We start from the raw sequence: 13,588 nt of genomic DNA, 5'->3' as shown, positions 1-13,588 counted from the left end.
ATAAGTCTTGGGAAGCAAGTGGGTTACTTGTTTAACAAGAATGACGAAGCAGAAGCAAGTGGGTTCTTTGTTTAATTAGAATGACGAAGCAAAAGGCTATATGGATGGAGTGGGGAGTCATTCATTCAGCCTAGACTTCTTTCTCATCAATACACACAAAACTAATAGCCTTAGCGAGCTCTTGGCGCAACCATGGAGGCAGCTCTAGTGAGTGCAGCGACGGGCGCCCTGAAACCCGTCATGAGGAAGCTGGCCGCTTTGCTGGGTGACGAGTACAAGCATCTCAAGGAAGTGCGAGGCGAGATCAGGTTCGTCACGGATGAGCTCACCGCCATGCATGCGTTTCTCCTCAAGATGTCGGAGGAGGAGGAACCTGATGAACAAGATAAGGTATGGATGACAGCAGTGCGGGAGCTATCCTATGACATGGATGACTCTATCAACGACTTCATGCAATGTGTTGACGATAAAAACACTAAGCCAGATGGCTTCATAGAGAAAATCAAGAACTCACTCAGAAAATTGGGGAAAGTGAAGGATCGGCGCCAGATTGGCTTTGATATACAAGATCTGAAGAGGCAAATCATTCTGGTGAGCAGTCGGAATGAAAGGTACAAGACTCCTCAGGCTCTCCTCAAGACCATCAACTTCTCCAACAACAAAATTGAGGTCGTTGACCCTAGAGCTCTAGCTATCTTTGAGCATGCATCAAAGCTCGTCGGAATTGATGAACCAAAGTCCGAACTAATGAAACTATTGACCGAAGAGGATGGACGCACATCAACGGAACAACAACTGAAGATGTTATCCATCGTCGGATCTGGAGGAATGGGCAAGACGACTCTTGCAAATCAAGTATATCAAGAGATCAAAGAGAAATTCAAGTGCAAGGCTTTCGTATCACTATCACGAAATCCAGACATGATGAATATCTTGAGAATCATCCTCAGCGAACTTAGTTGTCAAGTTTATGCTCACACTGAAGCAGGGAGCATACAACAACTAATCAGCAAGATTAACGATTACCTAGCGCACAAAAGGTACTGTTTTATTTGTTTAATTTGCCTGGCATCCATACAAATTTATTACTATTTATGAAATAAAAATTATACTAGTAACTAATTTTTTCATCAAATAGTTTCATAATCATACTTTATGTTTTTAATATAAAAATTGATAGTCAGACATATGTGAACACTTCTATCGATGTACTTGACTAGTTAATTAATTTGGTTGTTGCATATGGAGGAAAATGAAGTCATGTGAAAGCGGTAAGTGCATATATTTAGCATAGAGTGAAATGCATCACTAGTCCCATAACTCAAACTGATTGCATACTTTAGGCCAACAACTCGGAAAATGATCAATTTAGACCATAAACTCGTTAATATGATCAAATAAAGCCAAAACCGATTCGGAAGGGGAAAAAACCCAGCTATGTGGCCGCCACGTGCTCCAACTGACTTGTAGTAATCTATTTGCAAACTGGCAATATTTTTGACACAAACCAAAGTACCGGTGTATGGGGGGAAGATATAAAAAAGTATTGCGTTGCCTTGAACGTGAACCCAAGCCTTTTGGTACATGCACCTAGCTAACCACTAGGGTACGAACCAATTAGTCTTTTATGATGTAGCCCACTCTATAAATTACAATGACGCCTTTGAAATTAATCTTTGTAAGATTATGTAAAATCTGCTTGATTTCCTTCTGGAATTAATCTTTATAATGACGGCTTTGAAAGCACTTTTTAAAACTATGAAATAAAGAATGGATTGAACCCACACTATAAGGAAAGGATCAAAGTGTAAAAGTTTTGAAATCCAGAGTGTAATAGTGTTTGGTGTACCTAACGAGTTACATGAAATATATTAACGAGTTTATTGCCTGCCAAGCATGATCTATGCTACAAGATATGTATTACTCAATGCATAGAGCTGCATTGCTCTTTTATGACCTACCTAGAAAAAACATTATTTTGTTTAATAAGCACCCATTTAAGTGTGTACATACAGCTCTATTGGCCTATTATGGCCTGGTCTGTTTAAGTTGCATAGAGATCCCCCATTTAACATGAAAAGTAGTGGCTGCACCCACCTTCGGTGCACCCACACAAGAAAACTTAGCAAATTTTTTAAAAAAAAATCTGAAACTTTGTGAGAATTATCATCAACAAATGTTATGAGTGCTTGCAAAGTTCGGTGGTCAAATAACATTCGAGGAGCTCCATACAAAAAAGAAAAAGAATACAAAATCTGCTCAAAAAGTGCACTTACATTTTGACTAATTTTCAGTGATTTTGTCTTTTTTGTATAGAGCTTCTGGAATGTTATTTGACCACCAAACTTTGCAAACACCCATAACATTTGTTGATGATCATTCTCACAAAGTTTCAGAATTTTTTGAAATGTTTTCCTAGGTGGAGGCACCGAGCTGGGTGTAGAAAAACCACTCTCTTTTTAATGTGAACTCATAAGTTCCTTCTTTTTCTCCTTTTGTTGTAGAAGTCATTTTAAGATCCCATAATAACTAATATCACTCATAAAATCGTGTGCAGGTATTTTATAGTGATTGATGATATATGGGACATTAAAACATGGGATGTTCTTAAGTGCGCATTCCCCATGACCAGTTGTGGTAGCATAATAATCACCACCACTCGTATGCGTGATGTCGCATATTCATGTCGTTCATCAATCAGTGGTCATATTTACAATATAAAGCCTCTTAATATGTCACACTCAAGACAACTATTTCACAGAAGATTATTTAACTCTGAAGAAGATTGCCCGCTATCCCTCGAAACCATTTCTAACCAAATATTGAAAAAGTGTGATGGGTTGCCTTTGGCGATCATTGCTATGTCTGGTTTGTTGGCCAACAAAGAAAGAACAAAGCATCTGTGGAACGAAGTGAAAGATTCAATTGGTCGTGCACTAGAAAGGAATCCTAGTGTCGAACGAATGATCAAGATATTGTCACTTAGTTACTTTGATCTTCCTCCTCATCTTAAAACATGTCTCCTGTATCTAAGTATATTTCCAGAAGATTCTGTTATTGAGAAGAAAGCCCTTATATGGAAATGGATTGCAGAAGGAATTATTCACAAAGATGGTAGATATACAACATATGAGTTAGGAGAGAGGTGTTTTAATGAGCTCGTTAATAGGAGTTTAATCCAACCAGTGAAGCTGGACAAATATGATAAGGTGTTTAATTGCCGAGTTCATGATACAATTCTAGACTTCATTATATCCAAGTCCATTGAAGAGAACTTTGTTACTTTCATTGGTGTCCCCAGTTTAACAACAGGAACAGAAAGTAGAGTACGCCGACTCTCCATGCAAGTTGAAGGAGAACGAATTTCTGAAATGCCGACGAGCCTGATACTGTCTCATGTCCGGTCACTTAATGTGTTTGGGGATACAGTAAAAATCCCCAATGAAGAATTTCAGACATTTGCGCGTTGTGGACTTTGGAAGATGCGGGCAAGTGGAAAACCACCATCTTGCAGATGTAGGCTGTCCTTTTCAGCTAAGGTACCTCAACATTAGCTGGACAAGGGTACGCGACCTTCCAGAACAAATTGGGCATCTACTGTGTTTAGAGGTGTTGGACATTAGGCGCACGGAGGTCTCCAGTTTACCAGCAAGTATTGTCAATCTTGAAAAGTTGGCACATCTACTTGTTAGCAGACTTGTTAGATTTCCTGATGGGATTGCAAAGATGCAAGCACTGGAAACATTGAAATGGGTGAGCGCTGACCAGTCATGTAACTTTCTGCAGGAGCTTGGGCAGCTAAAGAATCTGAGGAAGCTGAACCTTTGCCATATGAATGATGCAGAACAGAACAAGGAAATTATTGCTTATTCTCTCAATGAACTATGCACACAAAACCTTACATCTCTAACTATGTGGAATGATCATGATAGCGTCCTATTGAATACATGGTGCACTGCTCCCCCAATTAACCTTCAAAAGCTTGTGACTTCATCGTGGGTCCTCCCAAAGGTTCCGGATTGGGTAGGATCACTCATGAACTTGCAGAAGTTAAGCTTGGAAGTGGAGAGAATCAGGCAGGAAGATATCTTCATCCTTGGAGCCTTACCTTCTCTGCTTACTCTGAGTCTCGAAGGAATGGAAGATCGGTCTTCTTGTAAAGTCAGAAGGCTGGCAATCACAAGTGAAGCTGGGTTCCGATGCCTGAGGATGTTTACTTACGTGGTGCTGGGAGATGGGATGGATCTCATGTTTACACCAAGATGTATGCCCAAGCTAGAAAAACTGATAATTCATTTTTCCGGGGGTGTTGAAAATAAGACTCGCTGCTGTACTGGTGCTATTGATTTTGGGATAAGAAACCTGTCAAGCCTCGCTACTTTCAGATGCGAGTTTGGTTGCGACAGAGTCAGTGCTGATGCCATAATTGCTTCCCTGAAGAGAGAAGTCAGCACACATCCTAATAACCACCTTTGTCCAATCATTGAGGTGTACAAGTACGTATCTTACTTCTTCTCTAGATTTATTATGCATACATCGCTTACTAGTTACAAGTTCATTATTAGGACATACAAGTAATGACTCTATCTCGAACTGAACATCTCATAATGTTTTATAGAAAAAAATCAACAGTTTGGGTTCTACGTATTATGCTTACAATTTTTTCACCTTAATATATGCAGCTATCACCGTTAGATTCTAACTGTCCCACTCATTTTCAGTGTTGAATTCGGGCTGCTTCAGTAGCAGACTGCGTATCATGAATTCATGATACTGCCTGAACATACCGGAACATTGATGAAATGTTGAATGGACTCGAGATGCTGCTGCAATTTATGATGGTGTTCAGTTTGATATATATTACTGGTCTTCTGTTGTGGCATCAACAATTAATCCATGCAGTGGAATTTGGAGCTAGATCTATTGTGCCGATGCTATTTGGGTAAACAAGCCAAGAACATCACCAACATGACAGTTGCTGCTGGCTCCTGCTCCTCATAAAAAGTCCTGTAATTAGTTTTCAGAGTTTTCGACTAGAAACTTCTCTCAAAAAGTATATTTGTCTCTTTCTGTTGCAAAATGTAATCGCTTATGAAGCTTTACACAAATAATTAGTGTATCCGCATGCTTGTAATGCGTTTCTTTGGTGGTTGTGATTCTGTAAATATAAGCAGAAGTGTCTGCACTCCGCAGAATCTTCGCACCGAAAGTTGAACTTTGAAAATCATGGGCTCCTTGCAGAAATCAATGGGCAAAGTATGTCATAGCAAGTTCTAGCTTAACCTTTCTTGTTGGAAAGTCTCTGAGACGCCACTCATTTTCTGCCATGGGTGTGTCCAACTTCTTATTCGTTTCGTTTGTTTCGGCGGATGATGAATCCTTCAGGTACTTTCTCAATTCTATCTTAACCTTGATTTTTCCCTTCTTAATGCTCCCTGCGTACCTATACAAGTGCTACTTCCAAAATAATGTTTATGAGGTGCATGCATGCATGTCATCCTGCATTATGCAGCTGGTATTTGTAAAGGCATTGCTTCTTTGCATTATTATGTACACTTGTGTTCTACGGATCAGTTAGCTAATTGGGTTTGCTACTTACAGGTTCTTGGACTAAAAAAATACTCCTACCATATAAACTCTTCTTGTTTTCTAAAAATAGTACTCTGACATGTCCTAGTACACATGTACTAGTAAAATATGTGGAATAATATAAAAATCACTTCTCTGAATCATCCAAGCTGTGATTAAAACATTTCTGTAAGTTTCTTAATTCCAGTAGCACAAATACTGTGCTAGCGGAGATTTTATTTACGAGATACCATTGCCCACTAGTACAGTAATATATGTGAAACGGTACCACAAATACTGTGTAAATTGTAGAAATTGGCTAATGTTTCTGTTGTATTGATCTGACCCTCATATGAGGTATATATAGGAGTACAACGCGGGAAGAGGATTGGAGTACAAGGCAAGTCATTGTTGATTTAAACCAAATCTATCTTTATCTCTTATAATCCCTAACTAACACGTTGATACTTATAACATTCTCCCTCGGTCGTAGCGTTAGTGAAGCGGACGATTACGACTGAATTTAAAGTCTTGCGGTTCCGTCGTCTTCTCCGTTGTGCCGTCATCAACTGCATCTCTGATGGGCCGACGCTTGGAGCGGTGTGTGCGTCCTCTTCTGGTGCCCTCCAGCTGCCTTATCCTCTATTCCCTCCCGCAGTCACAGCGGGAGCGGCGTGGACGCTAGTGACGGTGCGGACGTTGTTGACTGGAGATGTTGCCGATAGTTGCTGTAGACCAAACCATTAATGTCGATGTCGAGGTAGCCGATCATGGTGATGTAGCCGTGGTCGACGTAGTCGTGGTCGATGGTGTGGTCGTCGTGGATGATGAAACCGCATAAAGCCGGAGGCGCAAAAAAAAGCTCTATGATGGAGATGCAGATGTGGACGATGCACTTTGCGGATGTCAGAGGGTGTCGTCGGTGATGAGTCCACCGGTTTTGCCAAGACCGGAGGAAGCCCATCGAGCAAACATCGGTTTTGCCAGAACCGTGTGGCCATGTAGGGTCGTCACTATAGTGACGCCGTGTCGATGCAGTCGTGCCATCGTGGATGATGCGGTCGATGCCGTTGTCGTGAGGCAGTCATTACCGTCGTTGAGGTCGCCTCTTGCAAAAAAGTCTGTCAGATGACGCTAGGTGTCCATCTTGTGGACGAGATGACGGCGGTGTGTTGACGATGATGGTGATGAAGACCACGTTGATGAAGGTCTTGGCGATGAAGTGTCGGCAACGGCGTTTCAGCGGCGTGCCGATGATGATATCGCTTGAAGGCGTCCCTCGTCGGCGACAATGTGTTAATGCCGTGCCGCGTCGAAGAAGTCGATGAAGACTTGCATCTCTCCACACCGGCCTGGCATGTGGACGGTGCATGTCATGCTTCTCGTAGATGTGCTCGATGAATTTTTTTTCTTAGCATGATGTAGTCGTACAGATCGATTATGTGGCGCGTGTCGGTGTAGATCGCTGGATGCAGGCGCGGGTCGGCGGCTGGTGCGTCGCTCAGTCGCATGGCCGACCCTCCCGGTCAGTGCCCAGATCGATGTGTAGCTGGCGGTTGTCGATGGCCTGTGCGGGACTGCGGGCGGCGGACCCGTCGGCCGGGGTGCCGCTCCCGTCTCGCCGGTCGAAGTAGATGTGGACATACGCGACAGGAGGAGGCACGTGTCGGAGTCTATGTATAGCTGGATGCATCTCCTCGCATGGCTGATGGACCTTTGACAATGGAGGCTGCTGGTGGCTGTTGGAGGAGCCGGTCGCCGATCTTCTGGATCGCGCTTGCGCGATTCCTGCCGCGCGTGCTTGTGGCCGGCCCTCCTGTGTGGCCTCCGCCGGTGGACGCGAGGAGGCGGTCGCCGTTGCCCTTGATCTCTCAGCCTGTGCAAAGCTAGCTAGCCTAAGGCTTTGGGATTGTTTGGTTTCTAGCCACATCTTGCCACACTTTATCACATCTCATTTTAGACAAGTTTGATAAAGTTAGATGAATTTTTAGTTCTAGCCACACCTAAGGTAAGATTTTTTATGAGAAATGAACCTCACATGTCATAGACACAAAAAGTGCGACAAGATTCTCTTAGACAAGCAAAAGTGTGGCTAACAATTTGAGCAACTCAAGTTAGGCAAGTGTGGCAGAAATAATGTGAAAATATATGATAATCACAATCCAAACAGCCCCTTGATCATCCATCACTAGCCAAATTACCAAGCTAGCTCACGATGCGAGGGTGCCGCGGCCGGCGCGGCCTTCCGGATCGAAGGCGTCATGTGTCTGGAGTCGAGGGAGCCGCCCAAAGCTACGAGATGTGTAGCCCGATCCGCAGGTGATCACCGCCGCGTACGTCGATAGGTCTTGTAGGATTGGCTGCCGGTAGAAGCACCAATTTTTTTTGGGTAGCAGGATTTATTTGGTAGCTAACTGGATCGAATCTAGTGGATGGACTTTGGAAAGCTCAAAATCGGAAACCTATGAAAATCTAATTGGATCTAATGTATCTAATTAACCGATCTATCTTTGATGATCGGATGCCGCGCCTCCGGGGAGAGGAGATTAATTTTCCCGGGGCTGTCGTTAGACAAACCGCTTTAATACCATGTATAAATTGGCTAATGTTTCTGTTGTATTGATCTGACCCTCATATATGGGGTATATATAGGAGTACAATGTGAGAAGAAAATTGAAGTACAAGGCAAGTCGTTGTTGGTTTAAACCAAATCTATCTTTATCTCTTCTAATCCCTAATTAACACGTTTATACTTCTAACATTCACTACTAGAAAACCGGCCTTTTGTCCCGGTTCATAAGGGCCTTTAGTCCCGGTTTCTGAACCGGGACTAAAGGGTCGTTACTAATACCCTCACCCTTTAGTCTCGGTTTAAACCAGAACCGGGACAGATGGGCCTCCACGTGGCCTATGCGCCGAGTCCAGGCAGGAGGGCCTTTGGTCCCGGTTGGTGGCACCAACCGGGACCAATAGACCTTCACGCGTCAGCATTTCTGTGGCTGGGGTTTTTGGTTTTTTTTAAAAGGGGTTTAGGGGTTTTGGGGGGTTAATTTAGGTATTTCATATATTGTGTTAGATAGCTAATTAATAGAGAGAAGTGTCCTCTCTTATGTCCATGCTTGGTCGATGCTACGTACTATACATACGTATAGAGAGGACTAGTCACGCTAACTAGCTAGTAAGCAAACGAAGGAAACAGAAGATCGTCATGAACATATATGCATACAGAAAGAAGTGATATCGACCACCTCTCCTTCTCCGAGAGATTGGTCGAACAACAAGTTCTCATATATCTATCGTCCGACACTACCGGCTACATATATACAATAATTATCTCTTACAAATATAATCTCCTACATTATGGACGCATGGTCCACATAGTATTCTCCGTCTTCAGCGATCACGTGGTCAAGAAAGAATGCCGCCAATTCCTCTTGAATTGCTCGCATGCGATCTGGTTTTAGGAGTTCATCCCGCTGCCGAAACATCTAATTTGAAGAAGGGGGTCAATACATATATATATGAATGAATGGACATCAACACAAATGATGGTAATAAACAAAAATTATGAATATTATTTCTTACGCACTTCATATTGTTTGTCAGAGTAGCCCCGCTCACAGGTTGTGTGGCGGATGGACTCGCAGATGTAGTATCCACAGAAATCATTCCCTTGTTCCTGCCACAACCACTTTACAAGAAATAGAGGTCAATCAAACAAATAAGCAAGAATGCCAAATGGTATTGATGAAACTAGCGCTTGAATCAATAGCTAGGAGACGCGCGGAACATGGTACTATATGTACTTACTTTCGGGTATCTAAATTGCAGCTCCTTCGGGAGTCCCGGGGATTTTGTGCTGAATTTTCTCCAAACCCTGCCAGACAAAAGAAAACAATTACTTGATATCAGGAAATGAACAAATTTGCTGATATGGTGGATAATGATCGATTTAACTTACTTTTTGAGGATTTCAGTCATGTCCGCATACTCTTGGGGATCTTTTCGTCTCGAGTCCAAGACAGTTACTACTCCCTGCTCAAGCCTAATCTCCAGGAGAATATAGTGGAAACTGCGCACGCATGCATAACTCATCAATTACATTACTATAACCTGGACTAATATATAAGGGAAACCGAATATGCACAAGACAGCACTCACTTGAAGTTGTAAGGAAAGAGTATTATATCTTTGTGTTCATTTATTTTGAATGATCGTAGCAAGTTGGCCTCGGTTTCTGCGGCATGATCTTTAACCTGAACTGCATCTATGAGATTTGTGTTAATGAACCCAATATCACCGATTTGTCTTTTCTTCAATTCGGCGATCTTCAATCTGCATAATATCACTAGTAGAAAAAAGGTCAAACGTGAAGCACATTAGTGCCGGTTTGAATTAGAGCCGGCACTAATGTGTACATTAGTGCCGATTCGTGGCGGCGATCAATAGTACCGGTTCGTGGTGAACCTTTAGTACCGGTTCATGCCACGAACCGGTACTAAAGAGGCTGTGTCAGCCTGCGGTCAGGCTATGGCCCCACCATCACCATTTAGTGCCGGTTCATACCACGAACCGGTACTAATGTGGTTATGGTACGTAAGATGTTTTTAGTCCCACCTCGCTCCCCTAACAAGGCTTTTACCACCTTAAATATGTTACTTCTCAAACTATCACAAGCACTTGGTCTTCATTGAACTCTATGTGTAGAATTTGTGGCCGCAATATGAGTCTTCACCAGTTGCTAAACTGGTGAGGACTCATATTGACAAATCATATTGTACACAAAAAGATCATTGATGATCAATGTATTTTTGATGTATAAGAGATCATATTGACAATTTAGACTGTAAAGAAATATAAGATCATGCAAATTGCAGGCAGGAGTAGTTTTCTTTCTTCGAGGAGAAGAAAGAATGGCGATCTCGCCTTGTGCCGCCAGGGCCGCCTTCCTTCGCCGCCGTCCTCCGGCGGCTCCCCTCTGCTGACGACCTCGGTCGTCGGTGGTGAGGGGGGCCGCCGGATCCGCGCGTGTGGATTGATTTAGGCATTAGTTTCTTAGGATTTTGGGTTGTTCATCGTCATGGCTTCAGCTGTGGCGATGGCGGCACCGACTAATAAATCTTCAGATCCTTTCCCAACGAAGCGATCTGCTTTTGGGGTGGATTTGAAAACCAGACTATTCAAGCGAGGATGGTGCGGCAGCGGCGGCATCCTCGTGGTGGACCTGTGTCCTCGGGCTCCGCTGTTGCGACAACGTTTGCTCCAGCGCCGGCGTGGAGCTTGGGAGGTAGTCCAGGAGTGGATGCAGATTGTGGTCTGCATCGACGACATCTGGAAGATGGTGGATCTGGGTTCGTGGTTCGTGGCAGGCAGGTATGGTTTCCTCCTCCAACTTCTTTGTTGGGGGGTGCCAGATATGGAGTTCGATGGCGTGTCCGGGGTGTTGCCCCGGTCTGATTCGTTCAACGGCAATGGTTTCGCCTTTATTGGCGAGCCACCTTGGAGGTCCGCAAAGTTACATATCAGCGATGGAGCCGCGTCGAGCTCGGGTGTGGAGGTGACCCGTCATTTTCTCTTTTGGTGGCTGCTATGGTGGTGCCAGAGGAAGGTGACGGTCATTGGTATCAAGCTTAGAGGATTCTTCAATCTTGTTTGTAATTTTACTTCTTGGCTGGTGTTCCTGTGTGCAAAGGCTAGCGTTCTGCTGTCTTTTCAGTTTTGTCAGGTCGGTATGTACGTGACTTGTACTATGATCCTTATAATATAAATGACACGTATTGCCATGCAAAAAAAGAAATATAAGATCATGATCTAAATGCTCTTATATTTTTTGCGTTCAGTATGCACCATTCAAAGCGACGCCATCAACTTTTAACCGTTTATGCCTTCATTTGCTATTTTTCATGCATTTAATGATTTGTTTTGAGCTAAATGACACTAAATTTTGTGCAGGCAGCGCAACACCTTTAGTACCGGTTGGAGCCACCAACCGGTACTACAGTTGCTTAGTAAGCTATTTTTTAGTCCCACCTCGCCAAGAGAGAGGGACTAGGAGCGGTTTATAAACCCTGAGTGCAGAGACGATGAAAGAAGAGGCTCAATGCTCACGTTGCTTAGCTTCAAGCCTTCAGGAGTATGGTAGATTGCACGGAGCTATGCGCAGTGCAGTTTACGCTATTCCGAAAGGCTTGAAGCAAATTAACGAGCATTGCACCTCTTTTTTATTTTTAATAACTTATTACAACTCCGGACTTCTTCTGTTATGGCAAAAACTATATGCACGTCGGCATTTCTTTTTTTAAAACTTTGGTTATAACTCCAGACTTTGACCATCAAGTTTTGCAGAAAAGAAAAAAATAGCAGAAAAGAAAAAAAAGTATAGTTGAAAAGAAAAAAACTATATAAAAAAACTACTCAGAAATAAATAGAACAAAATAAATATAGCAGAAAAGAAAATTATATTTGCTATTTTTCAATCATTTACAAAATGACCGTGAAATTGAAAATCACTACAAAATAAACTCTGAAAATGTTGAATTTTGGCAAACTAGATGAAAAACTACTCACTAATAAATAGAAGAAAATAAATATAACAGAAAAGAAAAAACTATACAAAAAACTATGCAGAAATAAATAGAAGAAAATAAAGCAGAAAAGAAAAAAACTATAAAAAAATTGGGACGCTGCCCTGTGGGCCTGCTAGGACACGGGCGTGCAATTACAGGTCTTAAGGCCCAGCAGACTCACAGGGCAGCGCGCAGAATTTAGGCCCACAAGCCTGCTATATAGAGGAGTTCGAAGAGGTAGCCGCAGCTGGGTTTATAAATCAGTGCGGCTTCCCTTCGCCCGGCGAGGTGGGACTAAACTTTGGGGTAGCAGCGCGAGGCCTTTAGTACCGGTTGGTGGCTCCAACCGGTACTAAAGGGTGGTCTTTAGTACCGGTTGGAGCTACCAACCGGTACTAAAGACCTGCTCTTCCCGCCTCCTGGCCTGGCCAAAGTTGGCCTTTAGTACCGGTTGGTGGCTCCAACCGGTACTAAAGGCCTCTCCTATATATACAACACTTGCGAAAATTCAGTTAGATCTCCACTTCTTTTGTCTCAACAACCTCTCGCGCGCGCCCGTCGCCCGTCGTCGCCGCCGCCGCCCGTCGTCCGTCGTCGTCGTCGTCGTCCCCGCCGCCACTCGTCGTCGTCGCCGTCTCGCGTCGCCGCCCCGAACGCCGCGCGCCGCCGTCCGTCGTCGTTCCGCCACGGTACGTCTATCGCTCTCCCCGCCACCGTCCGTCATCGTCGCACACGTACGCCGCCGCCCCGTACGTACGCCGCCGCCGCCCCGTACGCCGGCGCCCCCGCTCGTACGTACGGGGCGGCGGCGTACGGGGACACACACACATGCATATACACACACATATATACGTACACGTACATGCACACATACACATACACACAGACACACATTTTTTTTACTTTTTTCTGTTTTTTAGAAAAGTTAATTAGATGATCGAATGTTAGATGAATTAGCTAGATAGAAAATTGTCGAACTAGAGATTTGAACTAGTTGAATAATTAATATAACTAGTTTATTTTTAGTAAGAAAATTGTCGAACTAGTTTATTTAGGTATATGAGATTTGAACTAGTTCAATAATTAATATAACTAGTCTATTTTTAGTAAGAAAATTTAGGTATCTGAGATTTGATGATCTAAGTAAAATATTATTTGTTAATGCGTTTTTCTGTTTATTTAAGAAAAACCCGCTTCCTGACACGATTGCCTCTTTATCTTTATATAGATAGATTCTATGGGGTTATTACTTAGTAAGTCTATTTTGTACAAGAGCCCCTCCGTTGAGGGTGGAAATTTAAGAATAAATAAGTTTTAAGCAAACTTGTTTAGTCGTCTTTTTCAAACGATGTTTCATTCATATGATAGAATTTTAATATGGGTTTAGTTAGATATATTAATGTCAAATGTTAGATGAATATATATTTGGCTAGATATTAATTAATGTTAGATAG

General features: G+C 43.0%; 1 pseudogene across 1 annotated transcript; it reads left to right on the top strand.

Moving 5' to 3' along the window:
- The first annotated feature begins 145 nt into the window (after positions 1–145).
- Positions 146–5,244, top strand: LOC147967139 (disease resistance protein RGA5-like; annotated as a pseudogene). Its single transcript, XR_015609151.1, has 3 exons — positions 146–1,040; positions 2,558–4,496; positions 4,722–5,244. The product of XR_015609151.1 is annotated as a disease resistance protein RGA5-like (transcript).
- Positions 5,245–13,588: the final 8,344 nt, after the last annotated feature.

The sequence above is a fragment of the Triticum urartu genome, chromosome 6A (assembly GCF_056163025.1).
Source record: "Triticum urartu cultivar PI428250 chromosome 6A, HENAU_Tu73, whole genome shotgun sequence".
Taxonomy (NCBI): domain Eukaryota; kingdom Viridiplantae; phylum Streptophyta; class Magnoliopsida; order Poales; family Poaceae; genus Triticum; species Triticum urartu.
The sequence above is the reverse complement of the archived record's forward strand: the minus strand, read 5'-3'. Positions and strand labels throughout refer to the sequence as shown.